The sequence below is a fragment of the Balaenoptera acutorostrata genome, chromosome 11, assembly GCF_949987535.1.
Source record: "Balaenoptera acutorostrata chromosome 11, mBalAcu1.1, whole genome shotgun sequence".
Lineage (NCBI taxonomy): Eukaryota > Metazoa > Chordata > Mammalia > Artiodactyla > Balaenopteridae > Balaenoptera > Balaenoptera acutorostrata.
In genome coordinates, this window is record NC_080074.1 from 96,390,167 (window position 1) to 96,415,472 (window position 25,306).

Sequence of the window (25,306 nt, forward strand, 5' to 3'; positions counted from 1 at the left end):
TGATCATCACCTGGAGTGAGGCCCTTTTTGTCTGTGTCACTCTGCAAGAGTTGAACCACCTGGTTTTCTCTGCCTATCTCTGGACCCAGAGCCCAGAAGGCTCCCAGTCTCAGCCCAATTCGCACTTTGTATTCATTTTATTTGTGCTGCACAGAGATATTTATCTGGTGTTTGAACATAGCTTTGTCTTTGAAATTTTCCCTTTTTAAAATTTTCTACATGTAGAAGTCATTGAAAGACTTCAAAGAGTGACCTTTCAATGACATCTTGACCAGAAATTTCTTAAACCCCTTTACAGCCTAAATCTACTTATCAACTTCATCTTGGGTCTCATCACCCAGAATGAAATATAATGAGGCTTTCCTTGCAGCTTAAACCTTCCTGTGTATTTCTCTCTGGACACCCTCAGCTTCTTCCACTCCTCTGGATTCTATGGGCCAGTGGAATAGCTCAGCTTCCCCCTTGTCAGCTCCAGACCACTAATACACTGGGCTCTCTTCGCTTTTCAATGGTTCTACCCATGAAATAATTCATTTCACTTGTCAAGTCATTGCTCCTTTCTACATTCTCGATTCCTTTCCTCCCTCTTCACCTATCCCGATCCCTGTGCCATCCTCAAAATTTGTTTTCTTTGTTAGTGTATTTTCATTGGTTTAATAGTTAATTAATTTTAAAAACTTTGAGATTCTGCTATGTTCTAGGTTTACATTAGGCTCTCAGATGAGAAAATACATCCATGATTCAGATGCCAATGATACTCTGAAGAAGCTTATAGCCTAAAATAGTACATAATGCATATACAGAAATAATTATAATACACTCTGGGAATGCAGAGAAGGGGGAAGGTTCATGGAAGAGGCATCATTTGAACAAGATCTTAAAGGATGGGAACCATCTGGACATGAGAATAAGGGAAAAGAATCCAGGTAAAGACAAGAATTGTCAGTGTTAACAGTTACCCTTCCTAACTACAGTTCCCAGTCCTCAGGTATAGGAACCAGATATTTTATTTTTGTATCCCTCACAATGTTTTACATGGTCCCTATAAAAAGGAGCTCAATAGATACTGAATGAATACAGTTATTAAATATGGTGTGAGGGCTTCCCTGGTGGCGCAGTGGTTGAGAATCCGCCTGCCAATGCAGGGGACACGGGTTCGAGCCCTGGTCTGGGAGGATCCCACATGCCGCGTAGCAACTAGGCCCGTGAGCCACAATTACTGAGCCTGCGCATCTGGAGCCTGTGCTCCGCAACAAGAGAGGCCATGATAGTGAGAGGCCCGCGCACCGCGATGAAGAGTGGCCCCCGCTTGCCACAACTAGAGAAAGCCCTCGCACAGAAACGAAGACCCAACACAGCCATAAATAAATAAATAAATAAATAAATAAATAAATATTTAAATATGGTGTGAAACGTTTTCCCACAGCTTGATCTCTGACTTCTTGCTCAAGAAATGAGTTATGCATTTATTAATTCATTCTAGCAACTTTTATCAGTGCTTAATATATGTTAGCCGCATGAAGGGTAATGAGGTAGAAATGAGCAAAATCAGGCATTCCCAGCAAATATCTCAGTTGCCCCAAGGCTGGAAGTATGCTGGGAGGTCAGCATTCAGGCCCTTTCGTGTGGAGCAAGTAAGGGCTTCAATCCAGCAATTGCTGAGTTCACAGCCCTCCCAGCCCTGGTACTTCCCACAGACAAGGAAGGGTCTTTGTTACATTTGAGGGACTTTCCAGTGAGAAAGCAGCCTCGGTGCACATCTGCCCCAGGCCATCTCCCAGTCAGCTTTACCCAGGGAACTGATGGGGTGAACAACCCCAGGATGAGAGCCTGAAGGGCAGCCCTGGAGGCAGGGGCTTTGTCTCCAAACCACACAGCCACCTGCTCTTCTCAGGGCACTCTCTGCCCTCTTGTGTTTGAACCTTTGTTCTCAGAGGCCATCTTGCTCCCAGGCAGCTGATACAATCAGGAAACCAAAACAGTTATTCAGTCACAAAGATTGTAAGTGTTCGTGTGTGCATGTGTGTGTGCGCATGTGTGTGTGTTGTTTCTCTCGTCTTAATGCCTAAAAAATATATGTGCCATCTATAAACATGCTTCCCCCAATTTTTTACCCAAACCTACCTTCTGTTAAAATAAAATAAAAAGAAGACCAGGCTTGAAAATACTCCAAGTAGAGAAAACCAGTTCAGCAATGTAAGCAAAATAATCTAGTTTATTTCATGAACATAAGTGAAACTTAACTTAGGTTATTTCTTGTAAATGCCTCTGATAATTATAAATAAAACTTAAGTTATCTTCCTTAAATGATATAAGATAATCACTTTTAACCAACCCGCCACTGTCTGGAAACCCCCATTGTAATAATCAATCATTATAAAGGTTAAACAACTTTTTCCTTTTTCCTTTATAACCTGTCCTGTAACAGCTGAGGTTCAGACTCTGAGCTTCAGACCAGTTTCAACTCTGAAGTCTCTCTGTCCACAAATGGTTTGTTTGTTGCTAATCAAATATTCATATCAAGTAAAGCTCTCTGAATTTTCTTTGACACTACAGAGACTCACAAGTTCTTAGCTTGAAAGAATTCTTTATCCATTGACTGCACCATACGCTAATTCTGAACATCCCCTACCAAAAATAAGACTGCATTAGACCTTCTGCCCAACCTAGCACAATCACGAAAAACAGTCCTAGGGTCAAGAACGAGAACGGTGAATTCTTTTGAACAGGGATATGAAGGCACAACTGGGAACTGGACAGTATAGGTTTGAATTCTGACTGTGCAACTTTTAGCAATGTATGTGGATGTGTACTTAGAAGAGGTGCATGTGAACTTACAATCTCTGGACTTGTTTTTGCATCTGTAAAATGGGAACAATAATGCCACAAAACTAACGGGGTTGTTGTGATGGTTAAACACATGCCTGGCAAATAACTGGTGACAATTTTATTTTTATTATCATAATTACGACAACTTTCCAGCAGCGGGCTCCGTGGCTGCCGGAGCTGTTTGTTCCTCCCACTCTCCATCTGCTTCCTCCGGGATCTGGGAAGGGGGGTCCACCCGCCCAGAGACAGGGCACAAATCCAACACAAAAGACACAAACCTGGGCTGCGGAATTGGTCTCCCCAGGCCACATAGCTTCCCTGCTACTGCGCGGTTTTGATCAGCAGGATGTGATGTATATCCAAGCTGCTGGGAATGTGGAAACCCTCAGTTTTCACATTCTTGAAAAGCTGGCCGTAGGTCTACAAACTAATGATGCCGCCGTGACTCATCCAGAAGCTCACAGTGCCCACTTCCCAGACAACTGGAAAGTATTTGGAGTCACCACGGAACCCACTCCAACCCGACTCTACTGGGGTAGAACGTGCTCATCAGGCAGTGGGAGGGGGACCAGGGTGGGGCCAGTTGTTTCCTGTATCCAATCCCTTGCCGGCCAGAGCTTGTCGCAGACGGGGTGCACCTTCTGTCTGCCACAGCCTGGACACCGTGTTCTCCACGAACCCGACACTAGTTCACCGCAGACCCTGAAAACGACCGCTCATTCCTCGTTCTCCCCATCTTTCCTCCTCCACCCCCCAACTCCTTCCTCTCCACCTCAGGCATCTTCACAGCCTGCCTGATTAGAGTCAAGAAAACCAGGGCTTCCCTGGTGGCGCAGTGGTTGAGAATCTGCCTGCCAATGCAGAGGACGCGGGTTCGAACCCTGGTCTGGGAAGATCCCACATGCTGCCGAGCAACTAGGCCCGTGAGGCACAATTACTGAGCCTGCACGTCTGGAGCCTGTGCTCCGCAACAAGAGAGGCTGCGATAATGAGAGGCCCGCGCACCGTGATGAAGAGTGGCCCCCACTCGCCGCAACTAGAGAAAGCCCTCGCACAGAAACGAAGACCCAACACAGCCAAAAATAAATAAATAAATAAATAAATAAATAAATAAATAAACAAACCCAAAGTTTAAAAAAAAAAGAAAACCCACAAAACTGGCCTTGTGAACATCTGGAAAGCATCTGTCTGCCATCGTGTAATGGACTGCAGGTGGTGCTGGAGAGAGAGAGTTAATACTAATGAATAAGCCTAATTGATTATTAAGCACTATTAGCCTGGCAATAATACCAGCTTGGCATTCTGCCAATCCCTGCGACTTAGTTGCAGGGAATCTTTACTTTGCTGGGCATCAGGAAATGCAGAATGGATCAGAATGTCTGAACTAGAAAACTGCAAGGGACTCTAGATACTAATAGTAATAAATGTGAATAATATAAGTATTTAAAATGTGTACACCAATACTATCCCCAAGGATCTCCAAGCACCAGAGCAGACTAAACTTTACTATGAACTTCTCTACCACCTCTTAACTTCACAGTAACCATCCCTTGCTCCTTGTGGGGGGGTGGGGTGAGAAGTCGGGTGACAGTCTAGGAGTGGTCATTTAGACCTAAAACAAACCCAAGTGATTCTTCCTTCTTGTTTTCCCATAAAAGTAGAAATTCAGAAAATAATTTTAAAAGATAAGATTCAGACTAAGAAGTACATGCTATGTGTTTGGGGGTGAGGGGCTGCTTTGGTAGTGTTTTGAGGGAGAAAAGTGTTGTCACATCATATATTCTTTTAACAAACATTTTTTGAAGACCTATCATAGTCTAGGCACTGTGCTGGGTGCTGGGTATAGGCATATTTTGTTCCTCAGAAAGCTCAGAGTCTAGTAGAGGGAGACAGATGTGTGTAAAAACCTTCTGCCTCCTGTAATATGGATGATTAGATACCCTGGAAGGATCCTTCTGCTACCAAACTACTAGATCCTGGGTATAACACACCTTGTAATTCAGTGCTGTACTCAAAAGGAATCTCCAAGAATTAGTCACACAAACCCTCCCCTCTGCCCCCAAAATGTGAGCTGAATGGATTGCTGGAGGTGGAGAGCTATAAGCCAGTGGAAAAGATGGAGTTGCCCCAACAGCAAATTCTACTAGCAATGCTCTCAGGATATCAGCACTGGGCCAGCAGCAAAATGGGGAAATTAAACCTGAGACGCTTGCAGGTCCTTGAAGGGTCACAAGTCAGGATAAGACCCTACCTCTCAGCAGAAGTAGATACAGACCCTGTCTGGAAGGGAAATATCCCTGATCTAGACCTTCAGGATTCTCACAGATTAAGAGAGCAAGCAAAAATGGGCTCACAATCAAAACCCACCATGACTGAGGATCAGGGTCCCATAAAGTAAGGGCCAGGCATACGTCTTTGCTGTCATCTCTGAGGGCTGGAGCTGTCAGCAGAAGGGCAGCAACCACAGGAGCCCTCCAGGCTCCTGACATCCCAAGGAGAGGTGTGCTTGGGTCAAGGCAAAGCTGGACTCACTGTGGGTGAGACAGGCTGGGACCTGGGACCTGGGACCCTCTGCTGCAGTGCTTGCACCTGGACAAACATCTCTTCGAGCAACAGAATACAAAGAAACTATAAGGGACTAAACATCACCGCGTGCATGCGCAGTTGGAGCAAATTATGGACAACGAGATACAAAAAGGCCAAAAATACCAACTGCTGCTTCTGAAGAGCTAGGAACAAAAGCAGGGGGTTGGGAGCAAGAGCAGGGTACTGTGTATGCCCCCTGCACTCAACACCACCTAAGGGGTGGGCAAACAATCTAAGCCACCCCTCCGGCCAGACCCCTGGACACACCCCTACCCTCACCCCATATAAGGAAGCAGCTCCCAGTTAGGGAGCAAGCAAGCAAGGGAAACTGTTACTTGTTCTCACTCCCCACTGCTGCAACAGAGGCCCCATTAAAGCCTTGCCTGAATTTCTTGTCTGGCATGTGATCAATTTCTCAATTTCTGTTGATTAAGGAGGCCAAGAACACTGGTCAGTAACATGGGGTCCGTGGATCTTTAGTTACACAGCAGATTATACACATCTAAAGACAGAATTAGTCAACTGTAAATTAGAGCTAACAAAAAAATCCATAAAACCCCATGGCCGGATGAGGAGATGGAAATATGAGATATTAAGCAATGTGGAAGAGAGAAGAGAACATTTAATAGATGTTTAATCAGAGTGAAAGAAAGGCAATATTTGAAGAGATAATGCCTGAGGATTTTCCAGAACTGAAGAAAGACCTGAATCTATGGATTCATGAAGTCCAATGTGACCTAAACAGGATAAATAAAATGAATCCACATCTTCTGTAAATCATAATGAAACTACAGAACACCAAAGGCAAAGAAAAAGATCTTAGATAATATTATAGAAGTTTCCATAATAGCGAATCCTTGTTATAGCTTCTTTTGGACCCTAGGTGTAAAGCCATTACCTGTTAGTATTATTGCACTTGCAAGGCCTCCCAGTTATTAATTGATCCATTTATTTGTTTTGTCCTCTATATTATCTCCAAACATTCCCATTCTCCTCCCTGCCTCATAGACAACCATTTTTAAGCCTATCATTTTTCTTTGTGTGTGCTCCTGCAACACGTATGTTGTTACTTTTTGTGCGTGTTTGTTTTTTTTTTTTAATTCGAGTATAACTGTTTTACAATGTTGTGTTAGTTTCTGCTGTACAGTGAAGTGAATCAGCTATATGTATACCTTTATCTCCTCCCTCTTGGACCTCCCTTCCCCACCATCCCACCCATCTAGGTCATCACAGAGCACCGAGCTGAGCTCCCTGTGCTATCCAGCAGGTTCCCATTAGCTATCTATTTTACACATGGTAGTGTATTAATTCAAATAAATGGTACTGAATCGCAGATCACAATCTATTTCTAACTTTTTTACTAAGCACTATGTTCCTAAGATCCATCTGTGTTATATAGTAGTGTTTATCACAGTGTGGGTTATGACCTGTTAGTGAGTCACGGAACCAATTCAGTGGGACCTAGCAGCATCTTTTAAATGAAGTAGAAAGAATAGAAAATAACAAAATTTGTCACACGTAGTAAAAGTAGATATATTATTTCCTAATACTGTTGTTTCACTTTTGTATGTGTGTGTATATACAATACATATATATACAGCCCCACATATATATGAGTTATGTTTATGCATATGTACATATGTTCTGAGTTGTGATATCAAATATGTTTCTTAGAGGGGCACAATCAAAGAAGTTTAAAAGATGCTATCTATAAGATGTAGTAGAGGCACAAAGGAGAAAATTGCCAGTTTTACCTGGGTGGTAGTTTGGGGGAATACTGCCTGGGGGTCTACATATTATAGTGGGGGTGAAATTTGTGTTGATGGTTGAAAGATAGGTAAGACTTTTTTAGACTGAAGACAGGAAGAGTACACCAAGTTTTCATGACCATGAAAATGGACATGAAGCCGTGAAAATGGGATTTGTAAAAGAATCAACATTAGGTTACTTAGAATTGATGCAGCACAGAGTGTTCAGGGGAGGGCATAGCTGGAGATAAAAGTTTGGCAGGAGCCCTATTGTGAAGAACTGCATAGACCCTCCTGATAAGTTGGGACTTTATCCCATGAGCAGAGCACAGGTACTGAAAGGTTTAAGGCAGGGGTGTGATATGATTCATTTTATGAATTGGAGAGACAATTCCAGAAGCATCCTGGGGAAATGTGACTAAGTAGATGTTAGTGCCATTCACCTGATCTGAAAGAAGGGAGAGATAGCTTGGAGGAAGAAGAGGAAGAGTTATTCAGAGGTTCGTTTAAGTTTCCACTATGTGATAGATTGTATCACCAACCAAATTTTGCTGGTCCTCACCCAGGATACCCATCAGGTTTGGTCATGTGACTGTTTTGGCTGATGAGGTGAGAGTGAATATGACAGAAGCCTCAAGAGCCAGCTTGTGTGTCCCCATGATCTCCTTTTCCCTCTGCCATGAGATTTGTTGTGTTCCAAGCCAGAGGCTGCTCTGTTGACCTGGGCCCTAGAGTGGAGCTAGGGAGCAGAGTGTGGTCAGGTGTGGTGGACGAGTGGAATGAGTGAGAAAGAAACCTTTGCTGTTGTAGACCATTGAGGGGTGGGGGATGTTTGTTACCACAGCAATGAGCAGACTCCAGCTCATCCTGACTATCCAAGTTGACTGTGTATTTACATGAGGTTTAGCTACAGGCCATGTTTTAAAGGACTAGCCATCTTGTCTAGCCTTTTTTGGAAGCTTCTAGAGTCACTATTTATTAGTCTGTGTCTTGAGAAAGTCATGAGCCTGCCTAAGAGGACCAAGCTATAAAATTGTATCCTCCTCTCACTGTAGGATCTCCATAGCATGGTGACATTGATCAAAGGGAGCCCCATAGAAAAGTACAGTGTCAAGGTAGTGGTGTGCAAGGTTAATTTTTAATAAATTGTGGGGGACAGAGCTCAGTTAAGAGAATCAGCAAATGTGGATTTCATCTTGGTATGGATGTTGCAAAAGAAGAGGGGTTATTGACCCACGAATAGGGAGAGGAAACCAATGAGAGCGTTCGAGGCAGGTCTGAAGTGGAGGAGGAAGGTCAGGAAGCCCTGATGACTGCAGAGAAGTCTGTAAGGATGCAGAAAGGGAGGCTCAGACAGGCGCTGCTTCAGTGTGTCTCAGGGGCCGGGGGTGACAATTTGGGTGACTCCACGTAGCTGTGTACTGTATGCATGTGTACCTGTGAGTTTCCCCACCTAGGGCGACACATGCATCTCCATGTGCATCATGTTTGCCTTCTTCAAGCCTTTTGGAGAAACAGATATTAATGAGATTCTGTTACATGAGAGTGATTTGACTCTGCCATACCTTGGTTGTGAGTATACTGTCCTGTGTGATTATGAGGAATATGCAGTGTTTATGAAATAGGAGAGGAAAGAGCCCAGGAGATACTTCTCTTTTTCCCAGAACGGCTGATGGTTTGCTCTGTCTGGAGAAGAGTGAGAAATCTGCCAGACGGTGAATGTCCTGAGGGAAGGACAATCATGAGGGAATGGGAAAGAGGGGGGGAAATAAGGAGAACCAAGTGAAAAGTCTTTAGAGTTCTACCGGGGAGGATGGAAGAGCATTCTGAGGAAAAGAGAATTTCAGATGAATCGAAAACAAACATAATTTCTCCATATACTCATGTAGTCAGTGGCATAACATTCTGCTTCTCTTATCCATTCATTCATTCACAAGCATCATGGAGGGTCATGTGTGTGTCACACATGTGCTAAGCACCAGGGACATAAAGATAAAGAAAACCCCATTCCTGACCCTAAAATGCTCACTATCTATTGTGCATTCTAAATGTATTGTGTGTCTCCTTCATTAGAATGTTAGCTCCTGAAAGACTAGGACTGTGTGTTTTTCAATGTCTAGCACATTGTAGGTGCTCAACAAATATTAAGTGAAGGAATGAACCCAATGCGGGACATTGATAAGCAATGGCCCTTCGGTATGGTAAGCGCTCTGGTGGCATAAGGTGTTGTGGGAGCCTAGCAAAGGAGGTTCTTAGCCAAGCTCCAACAGAGGGACATCAAGGGAGACTTGAAGAATGAGTAGTAGTTTCCAGACCACAGCAGAGCACCAGGAGTCACACACACAGCTTGAAAGATGCAAAGCAGCTTGATCTGTTTGGGGAGCAGCAAGACCCCATATGTCTGGGGTGGGGTTCACGTGGGGTTTTCCTAACAATGAGAAATTAGGATTTTACCCTGTGGGCAGTAGAAGACCAGTAAATGCCTTTTTTTTTTTCATGAAAAGTATGTATTGGGAGATGCTTTATTACTTCTAGGGGATATATATCTTTTTTTCATAGTTAAGCCCATTTCCCCTTGCACAGACGTCCACAGATTTACTGCAGAGATCAGCTAATCAGTATCTTCCTCCCTAGCTCTCTGTACTTGAGCACCATCGTCATTATTGGACTTATTATTTTTTTGACTCAGCCCTCATTACTTTGGCTCTTTTTAAAAATGACAACAACAACAACATAACAGAAACCTTCCATTTTTGCCCCTTTATTTGCTTATACTGTTCTTGTATTTCCCTTTTAAAATTTGATGAATGAAACTGCCTCTCAAAGTTCTGATTATAAAGCATAGGCTGGCCCTTTTTGTCATATTCCTTTTGATACTTCTCAATACCCTGTTATGTTTTTTAAATTTTTTTTATTGAAATATAATTGATCTATAACATTACATTAGTGTCAGGGGCACAAGACAATGATTCAATATTGGTGTATAGTAAATGCCTATATATTGTGTATATTAAATGTTTTGAAAAGAAGAACATGATTAGATTTGCACTTTTTAGAAAAAGCACTCTAGTAGCAGCAAGAACAATGGGTTTCAGCAGGAAAATACTGGAACTGAGAAACCAGTGGGTGGCTATTTCGGGCAGTGCTATTGGAGATGACCAGAGGGAAGGCATAGAAGAGAGATTGGCCAGCGCTTTTACAATGAAGGACCAGCGCTCAGGAAGACCACTGGCTCCATGAGGGCAGAGGTCATGTCCAGCTCGGTTACGTGCAACAGCAGGGGCTCGCACGTGGTGGGCAATAAACAGTTTAATATGTATAGGGAGACCAAAGTATGATTCAGATGGGGGAGGGACATAGAAAGAGGACTTTATTTTCTACTTCTAAGCCTCTATTCCTGATGGTGGAGGTGGGGGGAGAAGGTGGGGGAATTTAAATTTACCAGTTGATGGGAATTCAGCATCCTCTGGTTTGAAAGTCTCTTTCAGGGTGAACTTAATCCCTGTAGAGTAAAGAGCATCCGATAGTCAGTAGTTCCTTGCCCTTGCCCTTCTCCTTCCCTTTACCCAAGGAGGGTTCTCAGGCTCCAAGTTGTGCCAGTGGGCAGGGGAGAGAACACATCCAGCCCGTACGCTGCTGCCTGTCTCTTGCTGGATGCGTTGCTGGAATCCACAACGATGTACTCAGTGTCCTGTGTCTTAGCCCTGTGGAAGCCTCTGCAGTCCCTTTGCTGACTGGTCATCTTCATTGGTTCCTGCTGAACATGCAGACCCTCTGAGACCCACCTATGTCACCTGCTTGGATGGCACTTAAGAGCCTCTTTACCCTCTGCCGCTGTTACACCCTATTACCACTTGAGCTGTGCTCCTCTGGTCAGGAAGGCATCTCAACCCACCTGTCTCACATTTCGCTCCCTTTTAACTCACCTCTTAATCTAGAAAACCATTTGGAGAAATGAATCTTAACCTGCCTGGACTATCTTTTAACTGGGAATCCCGGGATGTGTAAGCTTTGACCTGTAGGAACATATCTCAGGTAGACTTTCATGTTCTTCTTGTCAGATGGATGGAGAAGTACTTCTGAGTTCTCAGCTCCTCTCAGATCTACTTGACCTACATAAATGTGCAACCGTCCCAGTGAAGGGCCACCAACTAAGAGTCATGGTCCCACTCAACTTAAGTCTTTGAAAAATGCTCCGGTCCCCTGTATGACACTAGATGGTTTTCTTCACTTTATGTTCTAGAGCATGGACCTGCAACCAAGCCTGTGGGCAAAATCCATATATACGGTCCTTGAGCTAAGAATGGTTTTTATAGCTTTAATGAGAGGAAGGAGGAGGAGGAGGAGCTCAGAGACCATATGTGGCCAGCAAAGCCTCAGATAGTTACTATTTGGGCCTTTTCAGAAAATGTAAAGAAGAAACTCTTGAATCAAGTTCATAAGATAGTTTGGGATGAGAATCTATTATCTGCAAGGGCTCATTCAAAGCAGGTCACTCAAACCAGATTACCCTTCCCCAGAAGAAATTAAAACTCCCATTATTTTCTAGGACTCTGATGGCTTACAAAGTTAGGGAGCTGTTCTTGCTTCTGTAGCATCAGGTAGGATTTTGTAGGTGACCTCTTCGTCACAAGCTGCTACTTTCCAGTGATCCAAGGTCAAATTCACGTCTTCACCCCCTGAGCCTCAGGCATAGGGAAAGGCAACCACTCAGAAGTCTGCCAGGGAGCCCAGCCCAACCTGTTGAAGAAGGGTTAGGGGTACCCCGTGGGGAGATGTGCTCCCAGCCTCTGGTTGCAGAGATTCCCAGCACCCTTGGATCCAGCTTGGGAAAAATGGTTGGAAGGAAGAGCAGAAGTCATGTCATTACACACATCTCTGTGCACCACCTTGACCCTCTTACCGCTCAAATAATTCCAGCACACTCAGCGCACATAGCATGATGGGCCAGCCCCTGAGAGGGGCACAGCAGGCCTGTGTGCAACATAGAAGCTAAGCGGGTGAGGAAGGTGGGGGGCACCCATCCACCAGGGAGTGATGCATATCCTGGCAACAAAGGATGACCATAAATCGTCCCACGCTTCGGGCAGTGGGCTGGCTTCAATTTCCTCTCACGGCAAAGGCCTGCATTATTTGTCCTGGATATACCAACACCCACTCCCAAGGGAAGGCACTCCGTCTTGGCTTCTGTGCCGGTCCCCGGGTTCACACTCTGCACAGGGCACTGGGCTGAGGCTGCTCTCTCCTCCAGACCTTTTGTCAGTCTCCTTGCGGATACACCCATGGCCATGCACTAATCTTTTTGTCTAAGGCAGACCAATAAAGATAGAGATCACTGCCAGGGCTTCAACATCGTGGACCACGAAGCGCAATGATAAATGGGGGCCTATCAGATTATGGCCTGTTTTTTACCCATCCTAGTCTGTTGACTTCTGTGGCTGCTATAAACACGCTCTAGAAGTCATCCAGTGACTTAGCTGTCTTTTGAGAGCAGCTATATTATTTGATTTTGTGGCCTTTACTTGGCCCAGAAACTTGGCATTGGCATTGCTACTTTGGAAACAGAATATCTGTTCTGGGAGACTTTCTAAGGGTTTCTACTCAAATAGAGCCAGGGCTCCAGTCTCAGCATCTGTAGCCCCTGCCTTCATCAATGTTTGAGGAAGATAACCCGGGTCCCTCACTGCCCTCCCAGGGCCGGGCTTTGATCACCAGTTCTCAAATTTGGAAATTGCTTGCCCACCTTCCCCTACCATCTCCCTAAGACTTGCACACAAGGGACTGCACTGGCTGTAATTTCCAAAAGTCACCAGTGAGGCTTGAAATGCAGTTACCTGAGTTTGCTCATCTGGGCAGGGTTGAATATGCCTCCAGGGTGCCTTTCTACCCATGTTAGAAGAGCGCATATAGTAATGGAACTCAGTCCCTGAAGCTTCATTTAAAAATATGAAAGGTGATGTAGACTTTTCTGGTCAGCAGTGAGAAGGATTATTCTTTAAGGAAAGAGTCTTCATCTAGTTACTTGTTATTTCATTCAACAGGTATCTATTGAGAGTTTGTTTCATGCTGGGCATTGTACTAGGCTTTTAGAATAGAGAGATGCGCAAGGCACAAGCTCTGGCTTCCAGAAGCTCACAGGCTAGTGTGAAATCCCAAAAGACAAGAAGTTCACTGCTGACTCTTAAAACACTGCTGGTTTTAGGGATACTCATGAATAGTCCAGCTCTCCTCACTTTCCCAGCACAAGATAGGATTGCACTTCCTTGCTTCCTTAGAAGTTAGACATGGCCATGTGACTTGCTTTAGCCAATGATATGGAGCTAAACAGAAGTGTGAACAGAAGTGTGATGTATCATTAACAGGTGAAAGTTTTTAAGAGACAATGTGTGTTTCTATATCTTATTTTTCCTGCTTTGGGAATTGTGGAAGACTGTGTAGAGATGGGGTATCTACCACTCCCGGTTCCTGGGTGACTACAGTGAGCCTACCCCCTGCCCGCACAAGCGATAACCTTCTGTTGTGTTAAGCCACTGAGACCTGAGGATTATTTGTTACTACAGTGCAACCTAGCCTACTCTGACTGATACACACTGGCTCTGGGGAACAAGGCTTTTCCAGTCCTCAGAGACCCAAGAAGAACATTTTTTGAGGTTAGGACCAAACTATTATGTGCGGAGTGTGTTGGGAGCCTCTGGAACTTGCCCAGACGACAGCCCTTGTAACATCTATGGGTCACAAAGGATTTACCCTCCTTTGTGCTGACCACTTGTTCATTTTAATTGTTTCTTTAAAAAATATTTTCCCTTAAATGTTTTTGTTCTTTTTTTTCTGAAGCTCCTATATCCTGATTATATAATTTTCTGCTCTTTTCTTTCCTATTCTGCATCTCTCGCCTTCTTGTTCTATTTCCTGGAGATTTTCTCAATCTTATCTTCCAACTCTTCCAAGTTTTGAATTTCTGCTGTCATTTTTAATTTCCAAGAGCTTTTTTTTTTGTTTTCTGTAAGTTTTTGTTTTCTACAATATTGTATCCTTGGTCTGTAGATATATTATCCTCACATGTCTCTGAGAATAGCAATTTTTTTTCTTTTTCTTTTTTCTTTTTCTTTTTTCTTTTTTTCTTTTTCTTTTTCTTTTTTTAAATTTTTAAAATTTAGTTGATTTACAATGTTATGTTATTTTCTGCTGTACAGCAAAGTGAATCAGTTATAGGTATACATATATCCACTCTTTTTTAGATTCTTTTTCTATATAGGCCATTAGAGTATTGAGTAGAGTTCCCTGTGCTATACAGTAGGTTCTTATTAGTTATCTATTTTATATATAGTAGTGTATATATGTCAATCCCCGTCTGCCAATTTATCCCTCTCCCACCCCTTTCCCCCCTGGTAACCATAAGTTTTTAATCTACATCTGTGACTCTATTTCTGTTTTGTAAATAAGTTCATTTGTACCACTTTTTTTAGATTCCACATGTAAGCAATATCATATGATATTTGTCTTTCTCTGTCTGACTTACAATTTTTTTAAATTTAAGTATAGTTGATGTATAATATTACATAAATTATAGGTGGACAATACAGTGATTCACAATTTTTAAAGGTTATACTCCATTTATAGTTATTAGAAAATATTTGCTATATTCCCCAGGTTGTACAATATATCCTTGTAGCTTATTTCATACCTGATAGTTCGTACCTCTTAATCCCCTATCCCTGTATTGTCCCTCCTCCCTTCCCTCTTCCCACTGGTAACCACCAGTTTGTTCTTTCTATCTGAGTCTGCTTCTTTTTTGTCTGCTTCTTTTCTGTTCACTAGTTTGTTGTATTTTTCAGATTTCACATATAAGTAATATCATACAGTATATGTCTTTCTCTGTCTGACTTATTTCACTTAGGATAATACCCTCCAAGCCCATGCATGTTGCTGTAAATAGCAATATTTCATTCTTTTTTATAGCTGAGTCGTAGAGAATAGCAAATATTTTAAGTGTTCCTGTGCCTGTATAATCTTTGTTTCCTCCAAGTTGTTTTAATTTTCTCTGTGTATTTGTTCCTATCTATTGCTTTCATGTTGCAGACTTCCCTCTGACATGCATGGTCATCTTGGTGATCTGTTTATACGTGCAAGTATTGGTTGAAAATGCCGACTGACGGTTCTGAACAAGTGAGTAGGTTTACTATGGAGAGAGTCAGCTTGGCTGATGCTCCCTCCCATGGATACTTTCACTATGATAATTCCATTCTCAACCGTACTTACTATCGTCTCACTTTAGTGACCTTTTACCTTCTCTCACCTCTGCCAGTGTCGGGAAGAAGCAGCAGCCCAGCTACACTGCATGGGAGGAAGGATTTGGGCCTATAACTGCTTCCTTCTTAAACAGACTTTCAACCAACCTCCCTGGTATCAGTCCCATCTTCATACTCGCTTCCATAGTGACACAAATTCTGGAGTTCTTCAATGTAACTTCAATTACTTTTCAGTTTTTTCCATTCATTTCCCACACATTCTCAGGCTTGCTAAGTCAGTTATCACTTATCCACGTAGTTCCCAGCCTCCAAAATTTAATTGTCATTTTGTCCTCTCCTATTCTTTGTCTTCACGAATAAAGACTGTTTTTTAAATTTCTTTTTCTATCATTTTAGTGGGGTTTTGTGGGGAAGTGAAAATAAATATATGTGGCCAACTTGTTGCTTTTACCTGGAAGCTGATCTGTAACAATTAGTGAAATTGTTCTGAAGGCTTGGTATAAAAGGTATGCAGCTCCAGGAGGAAATTCTCTAAATGCTATGTGTCAAGGCCACTATCTAGAAATAGCTGGTCGAATTCAATCCTACAGGAATGTCCAAACTTCTTCCTAACTTGCAATCCTGGCCCCTAGCTGCCCTTCAACCTACAGAGAGAAGATTTGCCCTTCCTAATCCAAAGCCCTCCTGTTTCCAGTCCCCCAGGATAACCAACAGTAGGAACATTTATTATCTTCAGGGAAAATCCCCACCCTTATCTGTGGGGTATAATCCGGCCCTGTGATCAAAGCAATTGTGATACACTGTATACATCTCCCCAGAGGTCAGCTGTCCAACCTTGTGTGACACCATATGGAGGACCCCACATCTCCAGTACAGGCAATGCTAGGTCAAGCTCATCCCAGAACCCATCCACAGTCTTCCTGCATGAGTGAAGAGAAACTCAAACCAGCATCCCTCATAGGATTAACAGGACCCTATCAGCCAATAGTTGTAGATCTCCTCCCAAAATACAGCAATTTTCATGAATAGACCAATCTAAGTTCATATTAAAAAATAATCTCATCATTTACAAGGCTATTGTAGTCATCCAGGTGAGAGATACTGATGGCCTAGACCACCATGGGGGTCACAAGGATGGTGAGAAGTAAACAGATGCTGGAGAGATCTTAGAGTAAGAGTCAACAGGACTTGGCAAGAAAGGTGAGGAGGTACAAACGACTAGCTATAGAATGAATAAGTGGGACTGTCCTGGCAGTCCAGTAGTGAAGACTTCACCTTCCAATGCAGGGGTGCGGGTTCAATCCCTGGTTGGGGAGCTAAGATCCCATATGTCTCGAGGCCAAAAAACCGAAACATAAAACAGAAGCAATATTGTAAAAAATTCAATAAAGACCCTAAAAATAAGTAAATAAATAAGTGACAAGGATGTAACGTACAACCCAGGGAATATAGCTAATATTTTATAACAACTTTATATGGAGTATAATCTATATAATTCACTATAAAAATCACTTTGCTGTACACCTGAAACTAATATAATATTGTAAGTCAACTATACTTCAATAAAAAAAGAATAGTAAAAAAACCCTCAATTTCATAAAGGCATATTTGCTAAAGGCGTGCACTTTACATTACTAAATAAATTATTTAGTATCTCAGTCTGCACCTGGATTCAGGTTCATCATGAGTTTACACTTTTCTATGACAATAGGTAGACATTGTACATCACATAGTCTATCAGGACCCCAGCTTAAGGACGGCGCTGCTGATAGAGCTTGTCTCCTATGCATGAGCTGTGGCTGAACTACTGTGTGAATATGCCCAACCAGAGCAGGGTTCTGCCACGTTTCCCATTTGGATGAAACGTGAAATTTATGACCCCTTTCTGATCCTCTACATGGTATAAAGGCACACTTTTTTGAATGGTGCTAATCAGAGCCTAAGCTACTACTCAATAGTTCTGCTCTCTTGAATTTCAATAGTACTTTATACAGAGGTGTTATATCAGGTTAAACCATGTGAAACTGCTGACATTCGATTTTTTTTTTGGACCTACAAAAATAGCAATTTTATTTGATTCCACATAATAGTGAGAAAGGCACTTGCAGTTGAGAGGCTAGGTTTTGAGCCCTGGCTCTCCTGCTCAGTAACTGCGAAGCTTTAGAAAGTCACTGAATGTCTCTCTGAGCTCAGGTTTTCAAATGGAGCAAGCTATGTCTGCCACACGGGATTATTGTGGAGATTAAATGACGGCTGGAAAGTGACACACTCGATACATGGCCACTGAGTTAATGGTAACAACACTTGCTCATTTGTTACTTTATCTGATCTTCACAGTAATCCTATGAAGGAGATACAGAAAACACAGTCTATTATTGAATTTTAGAGAAGAAGAAACTGATAGCCATAAACTCTAAATGGTTTACACAGGATTATCCAGTTTGTAGGTAGCAGAGCTAGAACTGACACTTAGATATCTTTGTTTCTTGGTCATGTAAGTACATATAACTCTCACGCACTGTGCTTCTTTCTGGTCAGCAGAACATTGCAAAACACAAAACAAAACAAACAAACAAACAAAAAACCCTGCAGGAGTTAACTAAACTCCAAGAAACTTAATGCAATGAAAGAGCACCCAAACTAAACATTCTTGAATCTTTCTTTTGATGAAGCAAGGACTTACCATGCATCTAGTTAATGTTATACTTACATTTTTATCCATTTAATCTCTACAGTAATCCTTTGGGGGGGGGGGGGTGATAAGCCTTCATTTTCCAAATAAGAAAGCGGGGGCTCAGAGCAGTTTTGGTAAATTGCTCACACATCTTCACCCATTCTTACATAGTCTCATGATAATCATTTTAAGAATCAATTTCCACTGCATGGACAATGGACCAGAATTTCCTGTTCACTAATCAGATGGGAACCTAAAAGCTTGACTTGGAATTGGTGTGGTCCCTGATGGCCATGTGGATATGATTTTAATAGACAGGAATTCAGAAGATCTGGGTTCTCTTGGTTCTGACTCTGTGACCTTGGGCCAGTTACTTAACTACTCTGAACTTGTTTCTCTCTGTATGAAACACAGAGTTGTCTTCTTCCAGCTTTAACATTACAGAGTCTATAATTTAGACAGTTCCATTACACAAAGAACTCCACTTAGCTATCCACCTGGAAGTTACTCTAGGATGGGCTTGGGCTGCTCTAAGAGGGCATGTGAACCTGGCTCCCACTGCCACCAGCTGTTACGAGAACAATACAACCAGCTGTGGGGAGATCCACAGTTAAGCGTCGGTCAGTGTCAAAGACCAAGACAGGGAGCTCTTGGAGAGGATTTTAGTGGACTCTGGGTTCCCATAACCTCGAGGAGAAATCAGATAAAAGTCTAAGAAAGAGAATCCCTAGTAGATGTCCTGATCAGCTTAATGCTCCAGGGAGGGTCCATTTCCAAACAACTATCTGCCCGTGTGTTGAGAAAATTATTCTGCCTGGATAATCGCCTCCAATGATCACCGCCACATTTCCTGCCACCAGCCTTCAGTGAACATCGTCCGCCAACCCTCGAGACAGGAGACCTCACAGTGGGTTTCACTGGAGTGAGGGCACATTGATGCAGCTGGGGCTGGAATAGCAAATTCCCCTGGCATCTCATTTCTTTCCCGGATGCTGGGGCTCTGCAGCTGCTTTCTGGAGAGAAAGCTGCAAAATGCTCCAGATAGCTCCATATTGGCAATCCATCTTGCTTTGTCCCTTCAACTTCTTCAGATTTCAAAGATGTTGATTCTTAGCCTGGACTGGTCTTCTATTTTTTCCTGACAGCTACATCTCTGATTGATTTCTATTAGCTCATTTGGCAGCCGACACACTGCTAACCCTGACCGTATCCCACCATGAGCTCCTACATCCCCTTTTCTTTCTTCCTCAGATCACTTGACCTGACCCTGCTCCCAGCATGACCTGGCATCACGGACACTGCCCTCTCACCCATGCTTGGTCACTGGCCTCTTTCCTATTTTTATCTGGGTGTGCATGACTCTGCACGAACTCTTGTCGGCCCGCAGGCATGGCATCAGGGGCAGTGACTGTGTCAGCCCTGAAATAAATGCCATGTCCTGCAGCCCTTGGGGCAGGAAACCACAGCGAATTTTCAATCCGAGTTGTGGTTCTGGTGATTAAGAAGGAAGCTGCCTACCTCCTGCCTAGTGCCTGGTCCTGTCCCTTGGGATGGCTACATTTCCTGAAGTCATTTTCCTCAGAGAGTGGGGAGGCTGGTAGTATTAACACTGAGGTTCTGATCACACTCTGACATGACTAATTAGATTCTCTCAGACAAAATCACTCCACATCTAGATGGATTTAATTTTCTCCTAATTCCCTGAACCCTTTACCGTGTTTTATGTGAAGTCAATGAACGCTTGCATTTTTCCTTTAGGTTCTGTCAGTCCCCTGGTTGCTAAATGTACTCACTCTCAGTTTTGTTCAGAAATTCAAACCAGAAAATTCAACTACCCAGACTTATTTGCAGCCTCTCTAATGATGGCTGACGTTAATCATAATAAATCAAAAGCACTGTGAGATCCTGCTATGAATCATCTAAGAAAGAGAAAATCGCCTTCTGACCCATCCTAGTGATGAAATTATGGTTCTGTTGGTTCATTTATTTAATGAACACCTACTGTGTGCAAGACATGTGGTGGCACCTAGGGGACTGACAGAGATATATCTGTCACAAATTATACATTCAGGGAAGCTGTGACTAATTGGTAAGATAAAGTAGATGTAAATGATAATGGCTTAAAGGGGAAAGTCATTTCCCAAAAGAGGCAGAGATGAATATGAGATTTCATGGGCAGGACACCTGAAAAGACATTTCCCCGAAGAAGACATACAAATGGCCAAGAGACACACGATAGATGCTCAATAACACTAATTATCAGAGAAAAGCAAATCAAAATTACAATGAGGTATCATCTATACCAGTCAGAATGGCCATTATCAAAAAAATCTACAAACAATAAAAGCTGGAGAGGGTGGAGAGAAAAGGGAACCCTCCTACACTGCTGGTGGAAATGTAAATTGGTGCAGTCACTGTGGAGAACAGTATGGAGGCTCCTTAAAAAACTAAAAATAGAGATGCCATATGATCCAGCAATCCCACTTCTGGCTATACATCCAGAGAAAACTCTAATTTGAAACGATGCATTCACCCCAATATTCATAGTAGCACTATTTACAATTGCCAAGACATGGAAACTACCTCAATGTCCATCAACAGATGAGTAGATAAAGATGTGGTACATATATATGATGGAATATTACTCAGTCACAAAAAAGAATGAAATACTGCCATTTGCAGCAACATAGATGGACCTAGAGATTAACATACTAAGTGAAGTAAGTCAGACAAAGAGAGACAAATATAAGACATCCCTTATACGTGAAATCTAAAATATGACAAAAATGGGGCTTCCCTGGTGGCGCAGTGGTTGAGAATCTGCCTGCTAATGCAGGGGACACGGGTTCGAGCCCTGGTCTGGGAAGATCCCACATGCCACGGAGCAGCTGGGCCCGTGAGCCACAATTGCTGAGCCTGCGCGTCTGGAGCCTGTGCCCCGCGACGGGAGGGGCCGCGATAGAGAAAGGCCCGCGCACCGCGATGAAGAGCGGTCCCCGCACCGCGATGAAGAGTGGCCCCCGCTTGCCGCAACTGGAGAAAGCCCTCGCACGAACTGAAGACCCAACACAGTCAAAAATAAATAAATAAATAAATAAATAAATAAATAAGAAAATCCTTTAAAAAAAAAAAAAAATGTAAAATATGACAAAAATGAACTTATTTACAAAACAGAAACAGACTCACAGACCTAGAAAACAACCTTATGGTTACCAAAGGCGTGGGGGGATAAATTAGGAATTTGGGATTAGCAGATACACACTACTATATATAAAATAGATAAACAACAAGGTCCTACTATATAGCATAGGGAACAATATTCAATATCTTGTGATAACTTATAATGAAAAAGAATATGAAAAAAGAATATATGTGTGTATATATACATATATATATATACAACTGAATCACTTTGCTGTACACCGGAAACTAACACAACATTGGAAATCAACTATATTTCAATAATTTTTTTAAAAGAAATTTCAGAGAATGTTACAGAGAATTAAAAAGAAAGAATATGAGATTTCAGAAGGAGAAGATATTAGTAAAACCAGGAGGTGGGGGGAGGGAGAGATTGAGGAAGGCTTTCCAAAGAAGAGCGAACTGACCCGAGTCTTTAAGAATAGGTAGGATTTGAATATGCAGAAACAACCTTCTGTGGAGGGAACACCAAGCATGGAGAAAGGTCAGGGTGTTTATGAAGAAGAGTGTGAGAGGCAGGGTGGGTACAGAAATTGGGGTAAAAATAGGATACACTGGGAACGATCATGAACAACTTTGAATGGGAGCTTTATCCCATGGGTTACGGGAGGTTACTGAAGGGTTTTTTTCTTTGGCCGCGAAGCTTGTGGGATCTTAGTTCCCTGACCAGAGATTGAACCCATGCCCCCTGCAGGGGAAGTACAGGGTCTTAACCACTGGACCACCTGGGAAGTTCAGTTATTGAAAGTTTTGAGCTGGGGAGAAATGAGTTGGTCTTCAAGAAGATTAAGCTAAAGAGAGAGTAGAAAATACAGAAAGGTTACAAAGGTAAAGTCATCATTCAGAGAAGATGAATTTTCATTCTCTGATAATTGGATTATACGTCAATACCCAGTTAATCAGAATATTGGAAATTGAAACCACCTCTGCCCAGCTACTCTGGAGAAAGGGAAATGCAGTAATTGGTGAAGCGTGGGGTGGTGAAAGGTCACACGTCCTGAAATATGACATCCTTTAAGTTAGCGTGAGGCATGATTCTCAGTATCACAATGAATTAAGCTTCGAGTTATGAAAACCTTCACCTTTCACATTCTGATTCACTTTAAACAATTATTTGGTCACCAGCTTTGAAAAGATGACATTTCATTAAGCAGGAGAGACTTAAAATGCTAAGTAAGGTAGATGAACTCGGGAAAGAGGCTTATGACAATTATAATTCAGAGCCGTGTTTAGCTATTGTCGCTGCCATCAGGACTGGCGTCCCACACAGTGTGGAGAGATAAGGAATCTATCTGCAACCGTCACCAGTTTAACTCTTGGGTTTCTCTCTCTGGCTCCTGTGCTGAAACAGCTTGAGGAATGGGAGCATTTTTAATAAATGTCATCTATGACTGAATAAAGATGTCATACCAAAGCTGTTATTTTTATTTAAAATAGTTTAGCACTTTATATTTATTACATATTTTTAAAAATTTTTATTGAAGTATAATTGATTTGCAATGTCGTGTTCATCTCAAGTGTACAGCAAAATGATTCTGTTATATACATATATACACATATAAATGTATATATATATAACTTTTTAATGATATATATATTCTTTTTCAGATTCTTTTCCATTATAGGTTATTACAAGATATTGAGTATAGCTCCCTGTGCTATACAGTAGGTCCTTGTTGTTTATCTATTTTATATATAATAGTGTGTTTATGTTAATCCCAACCTCCTAATTTATCCCTCCCCCTCTCCTTTCCCCTTTGGTAACCATAAGTTTGTTTTCCATGTCTGTGAGTCTCTTTCTGTTCTGTAAATAAATTCATTTGTTTTTGGTTTTTTTTTAGATTCCACACATAAGCGATATCATGCGCTATTTGTCTCTGTCTGGCTTTCTTCACTTAGCATGAAAATCTCTAGATCTATTTATTATATTTTGATTAGCATTTTTGATTTTTTTTTCTTTTTTCTCTTCTGTTTTTTGGCATTCCACATCCCATTCCTCTTCTGTTCAGCAAGCTGCCGTCTGTGCCAGAACAATTTTCAAGATTAGGCCCCGAGGTGTCAATTCCCACCTTTTCCTTGATTCCCCAACTAACTAGTTAATCTCCTGCTCTCTCATTACTTTCTCCTTTAATGAGGATAAGGTAGGAATGTTCTCCAGAGACGATCCTACCAACTGCTTTTTTCATCTGCGAACGATTCTAAGTTCTGGGAAACAGTCCAGCTGGAGCATCGTGACTGATGGCCTCACCAACCAATGTAATTGCAAAGTACTTAGAGGGTCTCAAACCAGTTATCCTTCTCTCCTTCCAGCTGATTAAAGCGCAGTTGTTTTCCACTTTACACAGCCCTCTAGCACCTGCCAACTCTAGAAGATTCCTTCTCCTCCACTACTGCCCAGAAGAACAAACACCTTCCTACCTCTATGTTAACCCAGGAGGTTTCCCCTCCCACTCACTCCTCTACCTTCCAAACTTCAGGATGCCCAATTTCTAGCCAAATATTGACTCACAACAATTGAAAAAAACGTACAAATTAATCTTTGTTCTAACTTGGCATCACCATGACTGCATCAGAACAAGTAGCCAAAGGAAGAATGAACATTTAACCAGTGCACACGGAGGACCTGGTATGTGCGAGCCCCCATCCCCAGTGGATTAAGACAGTGCCCCCCTCTTCCTCCCCCGACCCCATTCTCACCTCCAACCCATGTAAGATCTCAGCACGTTAGTCTCGGAAGCTGCAAACCAGACTGACCTGGTCTTTGGATCACTCTGATTTTTCTGCAGTCAAAGAAACATGGCCTGGGTCTGATTACCTCACACTGATAAAAATAGCTAATTCAGCTTAGTGCTGCAGACCAAAAAAAAAAAGTCACATTTCCATTCAATGCACTTTTTGGTGACATGTGGCCCCCTTCTTTGATTCTTATTCTCCCATGGCTCTTTGCTCCTATGGGAGCATTTCCTTCTATTTCCTTCTTTCGTTTGTGCTCTGTCTCTGTTGTGCCCACTCCCCTTCTTTTTTCTATCTTTTTTCTCTTGGCTTCTTTGTCTTTTTCTCCTTCCCCACTCAGATAAAAACGAAACTGCCGCTTCAAGCCACTGCCTGAAGCTGGGGAGAAGCCTTGTGGGATCAGCCGTCCCATCAAAGATCAGACCTTCCTCCCCCTTGACTCCACACCCTCTCTAGGGCTCCCATGGACCTGCGCTCTGCAGATTTCCACGCTCACAGCTGGCTTCTTCACTGAACCAATTTCTTCATGTATCACCAGGGAAATAAAACCTACAGTGAAAATGATAGCATTGGTTTTCCATTTTACTTTACTGGCAATAAAACTGCAGAACTTCTCACAGAAAGAGCCCTTGCATGCTCGAACCACAAACAACACTGGAGGAGGGAAAGCCACACAAGCCCTTCCTCTGATAACGTAAGCCACCGACCAGTTCAAACCTGAGCTCACCTGAGATATTCCTCAGCTCAGAATCATTTGCATCAAGTGAGGTGGAGGCAGCAGGGGAAAATAAAAATCTGCTGAAAGTGATCTGCGACCACCTAAACTGATCTCTAGACTGAGAAATTCTGAAGTAGTAGGAGTGGAAGTGCTTACATCTTTTTGGAAGAATGTATTAAGACGGTGAATCGATGGTTCCCTGGTGGCGCAGATGGTTAAGAATCCACCTGCCAATGCAGGGGACACGGGTTCGAGCCCTGGTCTGGGAAGATCCCGCATGCCGCGGAGCAACTAAGCCCATGCACCACAACTACTGAGCCTGTGCTCCAGAGCCCACGAGCCACAACTACTGAAGCCCACGCACCTAGAACCCATGCTCCGCAACGAGAGAAGCCACCGCACCGCACCGAAGAGTAGCCCCTGCTGGCAGCAACTAGAGAAAGCCCACGCACGGCAACGAAGAACCAAAGCAGCCAAAAATTAATTAATTAATTAATTAATTTTTTACAAAGATGGTGAATCAGTACAGAACTTAAGTGAAATTGACATAGGGAGATGGAAAAGGAAT